Here is a 13,194-nt window from a genome sequence, read left to right on the forward strand (position 1 = left end):
CTCTGTGTGGTTGAACACTAGTAATAGACTGTGTCACATTACTTGGTCTCTTTTCTCTCCCATGAGATTGTGATCTCTCTGATGGCAGCTGGAACCCAATCTTAATGTCTGCTATTTTTACTTTGTTGTTTTATCCTGCATCTATTTCCAAAAAGGCTTTAGGAGCTTTACAATAAAGGGGTAAGAAGAATAAAACCAAAATCAGTGGACAGAGGACAAAGGATAGGAAACAAAAAATAAAGGGGGGTGGGAAAGAAGATAAATCAATAACTACAGACTGAGAAAAGCAACCAAAATCAAGAATAATATTTAGCTTAGAGACCGTAAGCAGCGCGGCGCGGCTGCAAAGGTTTTGGTATGAACAGGATTCGGGTCCACGTCTTGCCGACCAGTCGGGGGAGGATTACCCCAGTGCCCAGGTCTCAGGAGCCCCTATCTTGTTCGTTTACTCATCGCCCATGCTCGCAACCTCGTCTGGAGGGGCAGGAGTTTTGCATTAAGCATATACTTGAAGACAAGAATGCCCCTTTCAAGCAGTGTTGTTATATATCTACAAAGAATGGAAAAAGATGTCCCAGTGCTGCCCCAAAGCCTGAGAAGAAAGATGGAGTGTCCTTCTGTGCTGAACATGCCCATAGGAATGCCCTTGCACTTCATGCTCAAATGAAGAAGACCAATACAGGGCCTGTGGGTGAAACACTCTTATGCCAGCTGAGCTCATATGCCAAGACAGGGCTGGGTTCTCAGACTCCAGCAAGTAGCCGCAGTGAAGCCAGCCGAATTCTGGGCATGCTGGTGTCTACACAGCAGAAGAAGTGGCCCTGATTATGCGTGAGAAGCTTATTCGTTTGCAGTCTTTGTACATTGACCAGTTTAAACGACTTCAGCATCTACTCAAAGAGAAGAAGCGACGTTACTTACACAATCGCAAAGTGGAACATGAAGCTCTAGGTAGTAGTCTCCTGACTGGCCCAGAGGGACTTCTTGCCAAAGAACGAGAGAACTTAAAGCGTCTAAAATGTCTTCGGCAGTATCGTCAGCACTATGGAGTGGAAGCCTTACTACATAGGCAGCTGAAGGAACGCAGAATGCTGGCCACAGATGGTGCTGCCCAACAGGCCCATACAACTCGTTCCAGTCAGAGGTGCTTGGCCTTTGTGGATGATGTTCGTTGTTCCAATCAGTCTCTGGTCTAATGGAGACACCACTGGACTGAAAGTGAAGGACCCAGACTCTAGTTATATTTGTCAGGACACGAATCAGGTTCTCTTCAAATGCTGCCAGGGGTCTGAAGAGGTACCCTGCAACAAACCAGTTCCTGTAAGCCTCTCTGAGGATCCCTGCTGCCCACTGCATTTCCAGTTGCCTCCTCAGATGTATAAGCCCGAGCAGGTACTGTCTGTGCCAGACGATCTGGAAGCCGGCCCCATGGATCTGTACTTGAGTGCTGCTGAGCTTCAGCCCACTGAGAGTTTACCTCTGGAGTTCAGTGATGACTTGGATGTTGTGGGTGACGGTATGCAGTGCCCTCCTTCACCCTTGCTTTTTGATCCTTCACTAACCCTTGAAGATCATCCTGTCAAAGAAATAGCTGAAGGCCCAGTGGATATTTTGGGCCAGATGCAGATGGCTGGAGATGGGTGCAGATCACAGGGATCTCGAAATTCTGAGAAAGCGTCTGCACCATTGCCTCAGAGTGGAGTGGCTACTGCAGACGGAAAGCCAGAACCCACTTCTGTCAGTTGATAGTTTGCTTTGGGAACCAGTTGATTTTGGAGGATTTGTATTTCCCATTTAAACAAGTATTTCTGACCGTCTCTCACTAAAGGACAACCTGGACTACCTTGTTTTTCTTCTGGGTTACTGAGTGCTATAGTCAAACCAAATGTTGTGGGAAGGGACCAATAGTGTCTAAAAATTGTGGATGTCTTCCCACTCTAGGCAAGGAAGAGAGACAGGCGATTCCCGTCAGAGCTGCTGAGATTGAGAGTATTTTGGGACTGTGCCTAAGGGGAGAGAGAGTTTTGTAATGCTGTTTCCCAAGTCTAGGGATGTTAATGGACCCAATGGCTGGTTATCTCTGTCTAGCAGCCTGTTTTAGCCTTTCCTCACTTCTCACCTAATTGGGTAATCTGAAGCCCCTCCCCTCAGTGAACTCTGACCTATAGCCTCTGAGAAAATAGCCCGCAGGACTGGGCCCTCCTTAACTATCCATCTTGCTTCTAACCTATGTAAATTTCTGTAGTGGCTATCTTATGTAAGATACAATAAAAAATTATCGTACATAAAAAAAATATATTTAGCTTACATTTCTTAGCAGCGAGGACAAAGATGGAAACATGATTTCCTTGCTAGTTTTCAATGTTTAGTAGTATGAAGTTGCCTTAGTTATCTATTGTTGTGAAACAAGTTACCCCCAAATTTAGCAGCTTGAAACAACAAACATTTATTGTCTCTCACAGCTTCTCAGGGGCAGGAAACAGGGAGCAGCTTAGCTAGGTGGTTCAGGCTTACATTTTCAAGCTGCAGTCAAGCTGTTGGCAACAGCTGCAGTTGAATCAAGGCTTGACTGGAGCCTGAGAATCCAGTTCCAAGCTCACTTATGTGGCTGTTGGCAGGCCTCAGTTCCTCACCGGCTGTTGTCCAGAGGCTTCCCTTCCCACCACACGTGCATCTTCACAGGTGGCCTGAATGTCTTCATGACACAACAGTTGACTTCCCCCAGAGTGAGTGATCTGAGAAAGAGAAAGAAAGCCAAGACAGAAGATGCAGTCTTTTATATGTACTCTGGGAAATGCTAAGCCATCACTTCTGCTCTAGGTCACTTGTCTCACAGACCAAGCCTAATACAACACAGCAGGGGACTACACAGAGCGTGAATGCCAGGATGTGGAGATCATGGGGGTCATCTTGGAGGAACATGACCACAGAAGTATATCACATATATTCATTTCTCCTGAAAGCCAAGAGTAAAAAAAGATACTTCAAAGGAAGACCACATATGTACTTTTTTTTGTATGCTCCATGTTCTTGTCATATAAAGGGTTTTCAATGAATATTGATGGGTATTCAAAACCTACTAGTCTTCCAGGATGTTTTCTCCATAAAGAAGAGTAAGTCAAATAAAACTATTGAGGATAAAATACTCTGCACTAGATACTATCAATACATTGGATGCTGATTTAGGTACTTGTAAATCAATCTTCTTTTAAAAAATGAGGTAGGGATGTCACTTCCTCTTCATTTCTAACGCTAACACTCTAAAGCAAATGCTTAGATTTCTTCAGCAGCTTCTCAATGAGCCTTCCTTTGTCTAAATTCTCTTCATCCTATATCTCACTTTCATCATGTCATTATTGCTTAATGACTCATTACTAATAGAATAAAGTCCAATCTCCTTGACTTTTCAAAAGCAGAATTTATCTATCCAAGTCTGTATTCCATAGCTTCCATCATGAGCCCTTTACTTCACCCTGGAAGTACTCTCACTGTATTCCAAATATCCATGTTAATTTTTAACCTGTAACTCATTCTTGTTGCTATTTAACCTGCTGGGAATTTCTTTTTCTAACATTTGTTATCTCCAAGTGCTTGTTGAATTGACCTCCTCAGTATTTCCCTTTCTTCATCACCTTTGCCTTAGTCTGAGATCTCAGTATTTCTTAGCTGAATTATTATCTTAAGTGTTTTGTTTTTAAACTTTCTGGGTTCTTTCTTATTCAGTCAATCCTCCATATTGCTCCATTGTTTTTTACAACATGTCACACTGATCACACCATTTCCTTGCTTAAAATGAACAGACTTCCCTGGTGGCTCAGTGGTTGAGAGTTCGCCTGCCGATGCAGGGGACACGGGTTCGTGCCCCGGTCCTGGAAGATCCCACATGCCGTGGAGAGGCTGGGCCCATGAGTCATGGCCGCTGGGCCTGCGCGTCCGGAGCCTGTGCCCCGCAACGGGAGAGGCCAAGGCAGTGAGAGGCCCGCGTACCGCAAAACAAACCCAAAAAAACAAAACACTTTGAGGGCTTGGCACTTAGTAAATACTCAGTAATTGTTAATTGCATGAATAAAAGGTCCAGGTAAAGTCCCACTCTCTATTTTCATGAAGTTTTTCTGTAATTCTGCCTCTCACTTTGATCTTTCCCTCTTTTGAAGCTCTGTGATCATCTGTATTGTCTGGGTCACTCATTTTGATGTTCTATAATGTGCTTCATCCTATTATCACTTAACTCTTCTCTTTCATTCATTTGTCCATTTATTAATTCAATACATTCTTTGAGTACATATGATATGCCACACACTGTGCTAAGACTTGGGGAATAAAATGATTAGGAAAAACAGACAGGCTTTCTGCTTTCATGGTCTTTAGAACCTAGTGGCAGATAGGAACAAAATTAAGTAATCACATCAAAGAGAAAAGTGCTACAAAGGAAGAGCACGTAGTTGTATAAAGGCACATTACACAGAAACCAGCCCTAGACACAGGCTTTAGAGAGAGTCCTCTGAGGAAGTGACTTTTGAGCTAAGATCTGAACAATGAGTAGAAACCATATAACAAAGAGAGCTGGGGGGAAGAGTGAGGGTAAGAGAATATTTTGAGTGATGCAGTGACATGCATAATTGCTGTATGATGGGATAAGCATTTAAGAGAATGGAAGGGTGATTAGACCCAGGAATAGAAAAAGCACATTAATGGAAAAACTGGTGAAATCTAAATAATGTATGGAGTTTAGCTGATAGTAATGTACTAATGTTAGTTTCTAAGTTTTGACAAACATATCATAGTAATATAAGATGGTAACGTTAGGGGAAACTGAAACTGAGTGAGTTGTGTATGGGAACTCTCTACTACCTATGCAACTTTTCTGCAAATCTATGATTATTCTAAATTAAAAGTTTATTTAAAAAAGAAAACCAGAATGGAAGAAGCTCATATGCAAAGGAACAACGGTGCAAGATAAGGCTGAAGATTTCCAGGGACCCTGTGCAGTCTTTATCTTGCAGTGAGGGGAAGACACAGCAGAGCTGCATTTGAAAACATCACTGGCCTGGGGGCAGAGTGGAGAATGGATTAGAAGGGTACTTGGGTGGGTAAAGGAGGCTAGGTGTGACACTCTTATAGTTATTCAGACAAGAACTAAGCTACTTCGGGACTTGCCTGGTGGTCCAGTGGTTAAGACTCCATGCTTCCACTGCAGGGGACATGGATTCAATCCCTGGTAGAGGAATTAAGATCCTACATGCTGTGAGGCCTGGCCAAAAAAACAAAAACAAAACAAAAAAACAGGTAGATTAAGGTGGGGCAGACTCTCCTTAGAAGATATATATATTTTGGACTGCTTTTATTTCTCTTTAGTGTCTGTCACAGAATTCTGTACATCATATCTACGAATTACATATTTCACAGATGAATAAATGAATAGATAAATAGATTAATTAATGAAAAAGGATCAGCTCAGGTGAAGTCAGCCCTGGAGTCCCCGTTGGCAGTATCATGGTGACACTATCCCAAACTCAAGGTCTGGGACTGGTGATTTCTGACAGAATCAACAGATTATTCCTCATGGTTTTTCCCTAATTTCATGGACCCTTATTCCAGAAGTGGGTGATTCCTTGCCTTATTTTTGGAATGCCCAGTGCTTGCACAAAAGTTCTGGGAGGAACACTGAATGTAAAAGCAGAGCCTCAAGATACACTTTGAAAGAAAACTTGAAAGTGTTTGATATCAGAAAATGTAAGAAGCAAGTCAAGGTGTGGTGAGACATCTGCACAATGGCTTCTTCTTTTGAGCAAGTTCATTCTGCATATAATTTGTATTTCTTTGGCAATAGTAGCAATCTTAGCTTCTTACAGCATCCATAATTAGGAGATCTTCACCTCTTGGGGGAGTTTCTAATTTCCCGACAGATAAAGCAAGCCTGAGGAAGGGTTGTGTATGAGGAAGGTGCCAGACCAAGAGTTTTGTTTGCTTACTTTGGTGAGATAGAGGAGTTTGGGCAGGGGCAGGTCTGAGTTTTCTGCAAACCTTTCTCATTTGAAAAGACACTCGACGGTTTTTTAAGAACCATCTCTTGAACTAATTAGCTTGAAGATCAGGAGGAGACTGCGGGATTGCTTTCGATCTAGGGGAAGAAGAAAATAAGAATGATTAACATTCCAAGATTATTTCAGCCAGGCAACTCTGAAGATCCCAATTTCCCTCCTAGAACCTTTGTTCTAACATCTGAGCTCAGTGTGTAGAGAGGGTTATCGCTATCCGAGTTTGGTTTCTAACACATGACCAGTTTTAGCCAATGGAGTTTATATCATGGATCTCAGAGGTAAATCTTTTCCCTTTCTTGTCTCCTCTCCAACCCCAGACATGCATTCATTTGACTGGCAGCCTGGAAAATTGAAAAATGCCACAGAGGTTATTAAGGTTGAAATCGTTTCTGCTCTTTGAAGCTCTGCAAGCTAGTTATTGCTGCACCTATAATATTCAGGCATCAGAACGGCACATATTGTTCTTAGCTTGCTTCACACAGGCCCATCTCAGCTGTAACACCCAGATAGAATGAAGGGGTCTCAAGATGTCATTTCTCTACTCTGAACTATATCTTCAGTAGATTAAAACAGAGTCCCTGAAGTTATTAGAATGTATTCTGTGTCTTTGTGCACACACATTTGTTTTACTTTTGTTCTTATTAAAAAGGTAAGCCTAGAGAAAAGGAGAAAAGAGAATCTTCCATAATCCATATTTTAAAAATTGCCTGAGTGCAATTTACTCTACAGAGACTTTCCTGTTTCTGTAACTATTTACTTGGCTCCTTTACGAAATGTGTATTACTTACCTGGCCTGGTAGACCATGACACGGCTTCTGGCCTATCACGTAATCCTGCATTTGGCTCTCCGTGAGTCATTATGGCATGTCAAATCTGTCTGTAAGGTGGAGGTATTATTTTAAGGGATCTTTTTTCACAATAATGGCTGCAAATTGCATAAATTGTATTGAGTCATTATGATGTTAATATATAAATACTAAGAAAACCATCGAGAAAATGTTACTGTGTAATTGAGATAGCTTATTTTCCAACGTTAATAACTTCTTCATTAATTTTTTTCTCCGTAAAAATATTGAGGGAGTTGAATGCACATTAAAAACTTATAAACATTTATTTAAAAAGAAGAAATCATTTCTCACCCCACCTTAGTAACAGGAAAAAATACCACCCCTCCATAGAAAACTTCCATTTCTTTGTCATTTAAACAAAACAAACCAAGAAAAGAAAAACACTCCAAAGCCAAAGTACCCCATGGCAATAGAAACTTCAGAGAGATTCTTCGGGAGAGAGAATTTGTTTCTATTTAGCTTTAGGGCAATAATCTTTTTCACCATGTTGGCCCAGGCAAATGATACAATATTAATAGTAATGTCTGTTTATGACTAAGAACAGGAGGATGGAAAATACTCTACAATAACAAAAAACCCTAATCATAAAAATGAACTTAAACATGTCCTTCAAAAATTCCATGCACGTAGCTGGTTTACTACTATACTGGTGTATCAGTCAGGGTCCCTGCAAGAAACAGAATTCATTCCCGATGGTTCAAACGAGAAGATTTTTTATAAAAGATATACTTTTAGGGGTGTGGTGGCTGGGATCAAATGAGAATGAATGAAGGATGAACAGGTGCTCCACTCAGGGGCTGAAAGCAGGAAGCCATTCCACACCCCGGGCTGAGGGACTGATGGGAGGAAATACGTAACTGGAACCCAGTGAGCATTGGAATTGTAGAGGGAGAGGGCTGCTGTCATAGTGAGTGGATACAGTTGCCACCACAGATATGGTATGAAAATGGAATGAGTAGGGAAGAAACAGCCCAGCTTCTATCCTTCCAACCATCTCCTGCTGGTCCCTCTGTTGGCCAATGCCACCCAGAAGGCAGCTAACAAGAGATTCCAGGAGATGTGGTCTGCAGGAACCAACTCCTGAGCATCAAAGCAGGACAGTGGAAGAAAGGAAGGAGGTACAAAAATGGAAAATATCCAGAACAGTTGGTTTCTGGATCACTAAAGAGTTAGCATTATTGATATCTAAAGAACTAAATTATTATCAAGGGATTATGCTTTTTACCTTTCATGAAAAAGTAGCTAGAAGTTCCATATTTTATTCCACATGAGACAAGAATTTCAAAATTATCATAGGCAGGTCTTTCTCTTGCTTTGCAAACATTTCCCAAATTTATAGGAAATTACCATTTTCAAAGGACTTTTTCCAGACAGTATCTCATTTAACCCTAACTTATGTCCTAAGAGTTAGGCATTATTTGATTTATTTTACAGATGAGGAGACTGGAGCTCAGAGCATAAAGTGACTTTCCCAACATCCTAAGTCAGAATTAGCATCAACAAAATGCATCAAAATGCAAACCTAAGTTTCTGGACTCCAGCTTCCCGGTTGTTTGTCTTACACCACTCTGCCTTTTTTCAAAATAAGAATGTCAAAAACTTGTGATAGCAGCTACGCTGAAAGAAGAACAGAACTGTCTGTACCTTGAAGAAAATTGCATTTGCAGGGGAACTAGAATCTTCAGATCAGTCAAGCGCAGTTTCAGGAAGTAAAGGACAGTTCAAATTATCCAGTTTCCAGTGGAAGGAAATGATGCAGGGAGAGATTCAAGGAGATTTGGGAGGCAGAGACTGGAAAGACACCCCAAGGAAATGGTAAGAAGTAAGGAGGAATCTTTTATGAGGAATGTGCATTCCTGAGAGTGTTTGGTAGAGAGTTATTAAGGATGTAAGCAAGGCTTCTCAAGGGTTAAGCAGAAGGCTGCAACATTTCTTAATGTAAGTATTATTCATGGACCACTTACATCAGAATCATCTGGGTTACTTATGATACAGGTCTACACGAGATCCCCTCTGACTTACAGAGTCAGATCTATTTGAGAGGAACTATGCAGTTGGGCATTTGACATGTCCTCCCCATTAGTCCCCTACCCTGCCCCCTCATCCTCTCCCTTCCTACAGATACACAGATGTGGAGAACCACTGATGGAGAGCAAATTTAGGCAGCTTGACTGAAAAGAGCTCTGTAACAGAACTATAAATATTTGGTCAAAGCTCAATTTTCTGGCATGGCTGAACATAAGCCATCTGATTACCTATCTATCATCCCAACTTCTATTTCTTTGCTTCAATCATACATTTGGAATATGTCTTTGAAAATGTATTTTCTGATTTTATGCTTTCATAAACAAGGTATATTAAACACAAATTGACTTTTCAGACTCTTATACTGTCTTGAGTTTAATATTTTAAGCATCAGTTATGGTGAACATTAAAGATGTAAATGTAGTAAGTTGAGAAAGTGGGTTGAAACAGTTTGGATGCTAAGATTGCTTTTATAAAGGAATCCCTAATACCAGAAAATGTTTTTGTTATTTAATCTTGTTTTCATAAAAGTAATGTGACGAATGAACAACTTGCAAGAACTCGAAGGTGAGATAATATGGTTGCCTTTTTTTTTTGCAAAATTAATTATCAACAACAGATGAAGTCATTTCCAAGATGTTTTCTAATCGACACTAAAAACTTCATTTCTGTTTTTATCATCATCCTTTTGCAGCATTCAAAACATTATGTATTGTCAGCTTGCTTTAAGACTCAAGTGTTTGGGTGCCAGATTTCTGGGTTTAGTGTTTATGGTACAGAATGGAATTTTGATCTTCACTGTTTTCAGTAAAGGTTTTTTGGTCATTCGGAACTTCATTCTGTAGAATATGGATGCTCTACCTTCCTACTCTATTATAACTTTCTTTCCATTTGGAACCCTATAATCTAAGTCATCTCTCAACAAATGGCATTTCAAATCCTGTTTAACAACAGTTTTAAAGGAGTGACTGAGGCCGGCTGTAACTTAACTGCGAATCTATAGGCCATGTCTGCAGATTGGCCTTGCTGATTTACAGAGAGGCACAGATACTTTGTAACTAGTAATCTGTGGTTGAGTTTGAGCCAATTGTAGAACTTCCCTTTGTTTATTGTAATTCAAAATGGCAAATATATTGGTTTTCTTCCCCCTAAATGAAGGTAGCATTATTGATCAACCATAAGAACCAGGCCTGCTGGTTGATTTTTTCCCCATTGCTGGGTCATGTTTTAGGGTGGGTCGGTATATTTTGAGTTGTTTTTCCAGTAACTGTCACGGGTTTGAATTGATTCGTTTATACTAGAGAGTAGTCTTGGATTAACATCTGTGGTTTTGATTTGGCTGGCCTGGTTGGAAGCTACAATCTATAGTCATGGAACAAAACCAAAATAAACAGCTTATTTCAGAATTAACTCAAGAGTTTGACCTCATTTGCAACATGCTCTACACCAGAGTTTATTGGTTTTAACCTAATGGCTATTTTAAAAATTAAAGTCCTTATCTTTGGGGACTTTTTCAGAAAATCCAGCAACTACTTTTTCAAATATCCATTATTTCTTCTTGATAAGAGGCAGAAGAAAATACAAGCATCATACATTTTGGTATAAAGATAACACAGAGCAATCGCTATAGTAATTTCCTGTAAATTTTTATCAAAGCAATTTAAAGCAAACAATTGGAAAGTGAAAATTAAATGTGATCACCTTTTCTGGAGAGGTGTGTTCACAATGCCAAATAATCAATTGTATTGATTTCCCCCCTTCTGAGCTGACCAGCTGTTTTGTTTCCCTGTAGTGTCACCTCAGCATGTACATCAGAGAGCTGTCTAGGAAGAGAACTAACAGGTGTTACCATTGGACCAGGCCATTATGTTTAAGATGGTACTTTTATAAGACCTGACGCTGACTTGAGTGTTATTAATTCTTGGATTGGCATTAGAAGAAAAATATCACTCAGCTATCCTTTTAAGGTTTAATTACATAAATGCATGAGTGTATGTCATTTCTCACACCCAATTTTCTTGGCCGTCTGTTACTCTATTACTAGAAAGCAGATGTTTATTATAAATTATATTTCTTTAATATGTGACTAAGTAAAGATATGGGGTTGAATTATTTATTTTTTGAACTTCTGCCTAAAACATTAAACTATACTAATATCAACTCTGCAGAATCTCTTTAAAATTAAGAACAACTGGGATGCAGTATTTCATGACTGAATGCTAAAGCTTTCTTATTGAAAGAAAGCCGGGAGGTAAGAACAATTGAAAGACTCTAAGTGCATCATGTCTGAAAAAAACAAAAGACAAACTAAAGCTATCAGGACTTCTTGTCATATTATTGCTTCTTTCTGTCCAGACAGTAAGGGTACTGTAAGCCAATTGAGTTCTTTCAAAACTCTTGACTGGAAATTTGTTTTCAAGCTAATACAAATTTTTCTATTTTGTAAATAGAGATTATTTATTCTTAATTTGGTCATATCCTGAAATTAAATAAAATTACAGCTCAATACTTTCCCCCAGTTGTCTTTACTTGCACTATTGCATAGAAAAACAGCAATAAAGAACCTGCTGATTCCCATCCTTTCAAGTTGACAGTCATTGCTATTTTTCCTTTTACTGTTACCATTTGAAATTTTGGCATTCTTCCTCTATATTGATATGAAACAGAAAAGCTTGACATGACAGGGAATGGAAACTATATATTTCTTTCCTTGTGGTTTAAAACATGCCCTGGTCTCTGCAGTAGAAAGCGGTGGTTTTCAGTTGAGTGATTTTGTAGCCCCTTCCTCTCTCCCTTTCCTGCCCTCGAAGGCAGATGGCAAAGTGTGGAGACAATTTTGATTGTCAAGACTTGGGGGTGGGAGGAGCTACAGGCATCCAGTGAGTAGAGACCAGAGATGTTGCCAAACACTCTGCAATGCACAGAACAGCCCCACAACAAAGAATTATCTAACCCCAAACAACAATAGAGACAAGGTTAAGAAACCCTATTCCAAAACAACCCCCTCCAAAACTTGGCTTGACCCTTGTATCCATTCTAACTCTGGCTCATCTCTGGCTTTCCACTGCCAGGATTTCACTGCTTGCTCACCCATTTCCTAGTTCACACTAACAATTCCACTCCACTCCACTTTGCTGTTGGGACTAACATAATTTTATGAAATTCTAAGGCTTTAAAACCTCACCTTCTTTAATTGTGGAGCATTTGATCTTCCTGGTAGAAGATCTTTTTTTTTTTTTGCATACATTTTTAAAAAAAATTAATTAATTAATTAATTAATTTTTTGGCTGTGTTGGGTCTTTGTTGCCGTGCATGGGCTTTCTCTAGTTGCGGCAAGTTGGGGCTACTCTTTATTGCAGTACGTGGGCTTCTCACTGCAGTGGCTTCTCTTGTTGCAGAGCATGGGTTCTAGGCATGCAGGCTTCAGTAGTTGTGGCACACGGGCTCAGTAATTGTGGCTCACGTGCTTAGAGCATAGGCTCAGTAGTTGTGGTGCATGGACTTAGTTGCTCTGCAGCATGTGGGATCTTCCTAGACCAGGGCTTGAACCCATGTCCCCTGCATTGGCAGGCGGATTCTTAACCACTGTACCACCAGGGAAGCCCTTGCATACTGTTCTAAGTGCTTCCTCATTTTAAGCTCACAACATCCCTATGAGGACGGTATTATTATCAATTAGCCCCATTTGACAGATGAGGAAACCAAACCGAGGTAACTTGGAAAAGGTCAATGCAGCTAGCAAGCCTTATGTTCTCTTGGGTCTCCCTTTCATCTTGCCATCCTCTCAGTAGTCCTAATCTCTGACATCTTCTCTCTATCACATTCCTGTGTGCTCATACTCTCCCAATACTATACTAATGTGCTTTTTAGGTAGCATTGACTGAGACCTAGATTACCCTGTCCTGGGCTGGTGGGGGTGTGGAGAACTGTCCTGCTGACTCTGTTTCCCTCATCCACTTTGGGGTCATACCTTGAAAGGTCCCTGGCCTGTGGAGTATCATCACCTGGAAACCATGGTGCTAACAGAGGGTTCAAGCACTCATGTTTGCTCTCCTTCTAGAGTACCAACCGTCTGTGTCAGGCAGTATGCAAGGTGCTTTGCATACATTACTTCAGCTGGGTAGACATTATGAACCCTATTGTACGCAAGAGGAAAAGCAGGCTCAGAGAACTCAGTTATTAACTGAGGACAATGGCTAGTGATACTTAGAATGAGGAGTTGCATTCAGAACTGTTTGGTTCTCACTCTTTCCACGGGATTCTGTTACCTCATGTCCTGC

At 40.5% G+C, this 13,194-nt stretch overlaps 1 pseudogene across 1 annotated transcript; it reads left to right on the forward strand.

Moving 5' to 3' along the window:
• Nucleotides 1-333: 333 nt before the first annotated feature.
• Nucleotides 334-1,746, forward strand: LOC307065074 (KAT8 regulatory NSL complex subunit 2-like; annotated as a pseudogene). The gene has a single exon. The product of its transcript is annotated as a KAT8 regulatory NSL complex subunit 2-like (transcript).
• Nucleotides 1,747-13,194: the final 11,448 nt, after the last annotated feature.

This window comes from Hyperoodon ampullatus (genome assembly GCF_949752795.1).
Source record: "Hyperoodon ampullatus genome assembly, chromosome: 16".
Taxonomy (NCBI): Eukaryota; Metazoa; Chordata; class Mammalia; order Artiodactyla; family Ziphiidae; genus Hyperoodon; species Hyperoodon ampullatus.